A 7271-nucleotide genomic window follows, 5' to 3' on the forward strand; every position below is an offset into this window, starting at 1 on the left:
ATGCTCCCGTAATCTGAAAATACAAAAACTACAATTCCGAAAACAAAAACCATATGGAGAGCTTTAAACTCCTCTCCCTATTATCACTAAATAATGCTTAAAAACTTCGTCTTTTAAGACTTCTATTTTGAAATGTTTTTTGGGGAGAGTTCCAGAGCACCCTCTTCCCTAACAAACCTTCATCAAAGTTTGTCGGTAACTGCGTTTTGGAACTTCAATTTTGAAAACTTGGAGGAGGAATGATCGATTTCACTCTAGTTTTTAAAAAAATCGATAAGAAATAGCTTCTAAGTTCCATCCCTTACCCTAACTTCAATAAATATCGCCCATAAGAGCATTTTTAGGACTTCATTTTCTAAAAAATTCCTCTTAAGTCCTCACGAAACTTTCCTCCCCATAATATATCACCAGAGACACTAAAAACTCGTGTTCTTAGGACTAAAATACCAAAACATTTTCCCGGGGAGAACCCCCAGGACCCCCCTTTCAGATAGGGAAAGTTTTAAGTGCGCCCTCCCCCCCCCCTTCCCCAAATATTTTATGGTTGCATCACTGGCAGGGTTTTTTTTTTTTTTTTTTCAACAATAAAAAAAAAATGGGCCCGAAAAGAACTTACAGACATTTGCAGCTGATTTTATTGCGGTATGTAATTGTTTCAAATACACCAAACCCTCCTGAACTTGTAGAGTAAATGAAGAAACCTGTTGCTCTTTTTGCAAATGTAGTACCGAAGGTTTCAAACGAACTTGTAGCACAAATTTTTAAAATATACTTTTTAGATTATATTAGATATTAGTTTTCTACTTATACCGTACTTTTAAACTTAAATTTGAACATGTTTCAACGCATTTAATATCTGCATTTTTTTAAATTTGTAAATTAATAAGTAATATACAAAAAATAACCAAATATCTATGAATTTATAGCAACAGCTAAAACGCGTTGCAATTCCCGTTAAAAACACTGATTGCAACATTTTGACAAAAATTTTCGATCAAATCAGTTAAGTACTAATATATATATGAACGAGCATTTATTAGAGTAAACTGCCGCCATCTTTAATGGCGTTATGTCTAGAAAATGTACCAGACGGCAGCTGTCCACCCAAGCTCAAAAAACTTTCTAAGACATCTAATAAACTCCTATGATAAAACATTCTCCCTGCTCAAACATTTACAGAAATGATGAGCATTTATGAGAGCTACTGGCCACCATCTTTGATGACGTCGTAGCAGGGAAATGTACCAGGTGAAGGTTGTCGAACTAAGTCCAAAATACTTTCTAAGACACCAATTAAACATTAAAAAAAATAATCTCCCTGCTCAAATTTTCCTACAACATGTGCTGCCAGATCCTGGACTAAGAGGCTAAAACTAGAAGATTAAAAGTAAAACTCTGTGAATTCGCGTTCGTAAAAAAGGGTAGAGACTTTTTAATTGCAATTTATGCTACAGTATTTCCGTTTGGACAAAAAAAATTCATACTGACATGCTTTGTATAAAATGAATTTTTAATCAAACTCTTTCGTATTTTACAGTTTATTAAAAATATTAAAATAAACCTGATCGAGAAATTTAAAGCAAGATGTATGTATGTGTGTGGGGGGGGCGGCATTTTGAAGTTTTGCCCCACCTCTGAAACTTCCTAGATCCGGTACTGTTCCCGAAATATCACAAAGAATCCCCAAGAAAAAGCCCCCCCCCCCTAAAAAGACATTAAAATACCCCTACTCTCCCCCCCCCTCCTAAAAATTTCAATGATGCAGTCTGCGCCATGACTTCATCCAGATTATCGAAACATCTGGATAATCGAACGATGCGGATTAATGAGGTTATACTGAATTTTTCGATTGGTTTCACATTAAAATACCATACCCAAAGGAACCCCTTTCTTTTTGCACACCCAGTTTATCAGCCTTGATTTTTTCTCATAAAAACAATTGGTGAATCATGAGCGAAAAAAAAAAAAAACGAAAAAATGTATTGTGAGATAAACTTCTTAAAAGGAGGTCGCGATCATGCATTTCATACGAAATATGAGAACGTGTTAATAAAACCCGAAATAAAAGGTTACGACTCTCGTAAATTACGCAATAAATCGCTTTTATTTCTGATTCATTTTCCCCATGAACCATCTTTCTTACCTATTTCTAGAAATAGGATTTTGTACTCAATCTGAGCTAAGAAGAAGAAAAAAAGCTTCAAACAAAAGCACGACATTTGAATTTGCGTGTGAGACGTGTGAGAAATGAGTTTTTTAAGCAGTAAGCAGCAGAAAAAATATTCAAATTGATAATAAGTATGCTTTTTAAATGGTATCACTGTCATTCTCAAGCTGCATTTAAGAATATTTTATTCAAAGAAATTTTTTCTCGGATGGTCATGATGACAGCAGTTTTTTTTAATAATTATGCAGTGTTACCACAAATGAATCATTTGTTTTCAAAACGCTATGAGGTAAATCTACTTTATCTGCCAGTTTGTTGGCGCTCTTAGCTTCAATGAGATGACATCCGTCTCCAGTTCGGTTATTCACTATTTCACACTGATGAGTACTAATAAGAACGAAACTGCAGTCTCTGGGTGTGATAACCGGGCTGTCTGGCACATTGCATACAGGGTATTCTGAAAAGTCCTTGAAAAATTTAAGTAATTCACAGGAAAGCAACATATTGACGTATCAATATGGCGGTTTGTGTCATAATACTTCATAGGTTAAGAATTATGAAATAGTAAAAAAAAATGGGGGAGGGAGTATATAGCTAGGGGAGGGTGGCCGAAACCGGCGTATGTCACCCACAGCGGGTGGGCCTTCGTATGCACCCCCCCCCCCCCCCCAAGATGAGTAAGCGGTGATGCATTCATATGTCGTGTTTACATGAACACAGACGAGTTTTAATCAGTCCCAGCGAAGCAGTAGTGAAGCGGCATGACGAAACCGGGCTTAAATTTTAAAAAATGATACATTTCCTTAAAAAAAATGAACTTTTGTAATTTGTGATTAGTCGAAGATCAGCCTATTTTTTTGATTGTCAATAATATTTCGTTATTCTGAATTCTGACACCATCCACCTACAAACTACGATAGTCATTCAGTTTTTTTTTTTTTTTTAAATTTAAGGTTAAAATTATTGAAATATGAACCGTGCCTTCGGGCAAAGCGGGTCGGGAAAAGCGGGTATTGAATTCAATCATACATTTCTTGACTCGTGTGCTGACTTCGATTTTCTATTTCAATGGGATAAGTATAACTTTTAAAAGTTATATTTTAGGATGGCAATTAATTCGTCTATTAATTTAATCAGTTATTTCTTTATGTTTTATAAACAATTATGCTGACTTTAAATTGCGTAAGTACAACTTTTTTACACTTTTTTTTATAATGGCTGGTAGCTAGTCAATTATTTTAATCCTTTATAACTTCATATTTGATTGGCAAATGTACCAAATCACAATTAGTTAAACTAACCCGATTTGGCGTCTGGTAGGGCAAAGCGGGTTTTAAGATTGTTTGTAAAGTTTGATAATAAATAAATACCGGGTGCGAAATAAAATAAAAATTACTTTTTATTTTAAAGTTCAAGAACCCTGCTAGGAAATAAAATCGAAATTGTTGCGATAAAAATCCAAAAACTACAATTTTTGAACTCTTTTCGAAAATCTACTCTCTTTGGGTTACCCTCCCCTATAAGTAATCGCTGTATCGTCATATTAAGAACTTGTTTTTCTTACTATACCGATACAGCCGTCAATGTAAATTACGTTTTTTTTTTTTTTCTTTTCCTTTTTTACGATGTCATAAAAAATTCTTAAACCTGTGAAGAGTATTATGGCACGAACCGCATATTCATACGTCTATTTGTCACTTTTCTATCATTTTTTAGAAATCAATCAAGTACTTTTCGGACACCCTGTATATCCAAAAGTGTTACACGTAAAACAGAAAGGATTTCACATATAAGAATAACCACAAACTCACCAGGATTTAGTATTGTGTAGAAAAGGTGGTAATACGAATGAAGAGTTTTTTTTGAAGTGTGAGAATTTTAAAAAAAGCAGATTGGTTTGTGTTTGCGTGTTTTGTAAATCGTGTCCAGCGTCGTCCTGGTAAAGTCATCGCTGCCGCATTGGTGCTATCCTCTATGCTTTTGGTAGTTTTCGTACAAAAAGAAAATCATCAATGAGCCCCCAAAGCATTTGCAGTAACAGATGAACGTCACGCCCCCCCCATATAGTAATGCTCAGACAAAACCCTTTTCTTGTTTTGTCGCCAAAAAAAAAAAATATTGCACCCGTATTGAAAAGAAAAATGTTTGCTGTAATGCAAGCGATTGAAGCAGCTAAGGTATTACATTTTAGCTGATTCTAACTAATGTTTTAATGGTAAAAAGTGCAAAACACACACACACGCGCGCGCAAATTTATTTAGAATGTAAGGTTTAATTTATTGACCGTTATATCTTCAACATTTCACATTGCACACAGTTAGGCTTGTCAGGAGAGAGGGAGGGAACTGAAGAGAATTCGTTGCAGAAAATGGTTGTTGTACTTTGTTTTCTACACCACATGCTGAGCAATGATCGTGATATAAAACAGATTATCTTACACTCATTATTGAGCAGTCACAATTGCTAACTGTTTTCACTTGACCTTCCTTGACGTTCCGGTTCCCTTTTCAACACCACCGTCCTCTGCTCCTCCGGTCCTGAGCAATGAATGTCACTCGGTAGCCGCTTCTCCTGGTCGGTGGCGTCCATGTCCTACACACACGCACGCTCATACACATACACACTCATACACTTACACACACACACACACGCCTTTACAGACATACATGGCAACGTGCATTCACGCTGGTCTACGCACACACACAAGCCTATACATACACATACAGAACTATACACACAGAACCGCCCAAAAGGAGGGATAGGCTTGGGGGAGAAGGAGCCGTTTCAAGAAACAATAACTCCAATGAGTAGTGTCTTGTCACAGCTCGTGATTGCGAAAAACATAATTTGAATTCAAAATTTCAGAATTCATATTAATTTTTTTTAATCTTTCTTTACTATAGCTATACCACCCTTCACAAATACTTTTTCAACTTAAAATACATTTTTTAAAATGTCGTAGTTTTTTAATGGATGCCAATAAGTCTGCAAACGAAGAGGAGCTCATATGCAGTCTTTCTAAGGAAAGAAAGGGATGTACATTTAGGCTTGACAGACGTCCCTGTTTAACCAGGGCAGTCCCGGTATTCGGACAAAATCTTGGTATCCCGGCCGGTTTACTTTATGTCCCGGAAAATTATAAATTTGATTGCAGTTGATTAAAAAAGTGTAAAAATAATTAACTTTGAAGGATTACGTAGGATAACTACTTTGTCATTTGTAACATTGACTTGAAAATTAATATTGGATTAGCTTGTGGGAAGTTTTAAACCAGGTTAATCCCTAAAAAGACTTTCTAAAAAAAGTAATATCCGATAAAATGCACATGTAAATAATGTTCAAATTTTTTTCCTCATTCAAAGTGTTTCTTTTCTTACTAAAGTAACTTATAAATGTTAACATGAAAGGCATGAAATCTTCTTGTGTCATTTATTATTACTTCTGGTTTAGAGTTCATAATTAGTATTCATTTATTCATAGCATTGAGAATGAAGTACCCTCTATAAAACTCTCTAGAAACCAAATAGGGTTTTTCACCCTTTAGAATACTTTGGAAGGGGGGTGCATTCCGGTGTCTAGGTTGAACATTTCAGAAATCTGGCAAGCCTGTGTATGTATAAACCAGAGTTGTTGAGTTGGAGTCGTACTGATTTTAATGTAAAGGAGTTGGAGTCAAGAGAAAGACTTTAAAATTCCAAGATTCGGAGTCGGTAATTTTCCCTCCGAGTCCACAATCTGCCATAGCTGTGTAGTCAAAGGCAGAGTCGGAGCCGGACTGAGTCGTTCATTTTCCTTCCGACTCCGCAGCCTTGGTATAAACATCGGAAAACTTATACAGCTCCATTGATTGTCACAATCAATTCTGTGCCTTCAAAAGGCTTTCTGTATGTCATAGTTTGTCGACCACTGGTTTGAATTTTTCCTTGCTTAGCATGATAAAATTTCTGAATCAACAAAATTGAAACATTTTTAAAGTATTTTATTCACTTTTAAGTATTTATTATTATTATTGTTATTTTTTCTGTGTGCTCCTGAACTCATACTTGAGGAGTAATTTATCAAAAGCTAACGTATCCACTATTTAGAAAAACTCATTTTATAACATTTTCTAAATCTTTCAGATGACCTTAATCAAATCGCTTACTCTCAAGAAGTCTAAACGGGTCAAATTCTAGTTTATTTAAGGGTAAGTCTGACCTTTTGATCAATAGGTAAACAAATCTGTTCTTCACATTTTTTATTTTGAACAAAACGGGACATATCCTGAAAGAATCTGTAGTACAATTTTTTTTTTAACTCAAACGAAAACGTGCCCAAAATCTTCAAATTTAAATCCGCTAGTTTTAGGTTCAAGTACTTCGATAGGAGGATATGAGAAGATGAAATATTAGGGTTTTGGTGAAATTGAAATTCTCAGCATTCAGATTTTCGTTCAAAAGGGCACATATCCAAAGTTAAGAAGGCAATATCTTTTTCACTCAAGTATTTTTTACCCGACTGCGCGTACGCGACGAAAAGGAGGGTAATGTGTTTTTAAGTCTCTGTATGTATGTATGTCTGTTCCTATGTGGCGTTCTGCAGGCTGAACGCCTTGGCCAATTTTGGTAATTCTTACGTCAATCGATTTGTCTGAACCTTGGGAGTGTCACTAAACACATGGCAGTAATCAAAATTCACCATATCAACAACCAGTTGCCATATTTTGTCAGTTTGGGATCGGAGCGCGTTGGGTGTTGTACACTGTGTCGCACGTTACCTGCGTGCGACAAATGCAGGTAGTTTTCACTGCCTGAATTTTTTGTTTAATAAGTCTACTAATTGGGGTCTCATTGGCCGAGTGGTCTAAGCGATTGCTTCTAACACTTGAGTCGGTGGGTCAAGGCACCCTCGCTCCGGATGTACTTTCCCCTGTTTCTGATGTAAATTCTTTCATGTGTTCTTTATATGTATTCTGTATTGTAATAAAAAATATATTATGCGTAACGAAGGCAAGACACTCAGATTGTAGTCCTCATTAAAATAAACCCTTGCAATAAGCACCAAAAGAAAGAGAGTCTACTAATTCGATTTTCATCTCTAACTTGTTGCATTTGTTTTTGCCTTG

Source organism: Uloborus diversus, chromosome 2 (genome assembly GCF_026930045.1).
Source record: "Uloborus diversus isolate 005 chromosome 2, Udiv.v.3.1, whole genome shotgun sequence".
In the NCBI taxonomy this organism is placed as follows: Eukaryota; Metazoa; Arthropoda; class Arachnida; order Araneae; family Uloboridae; genus Uloborus; species Uloborus diversus.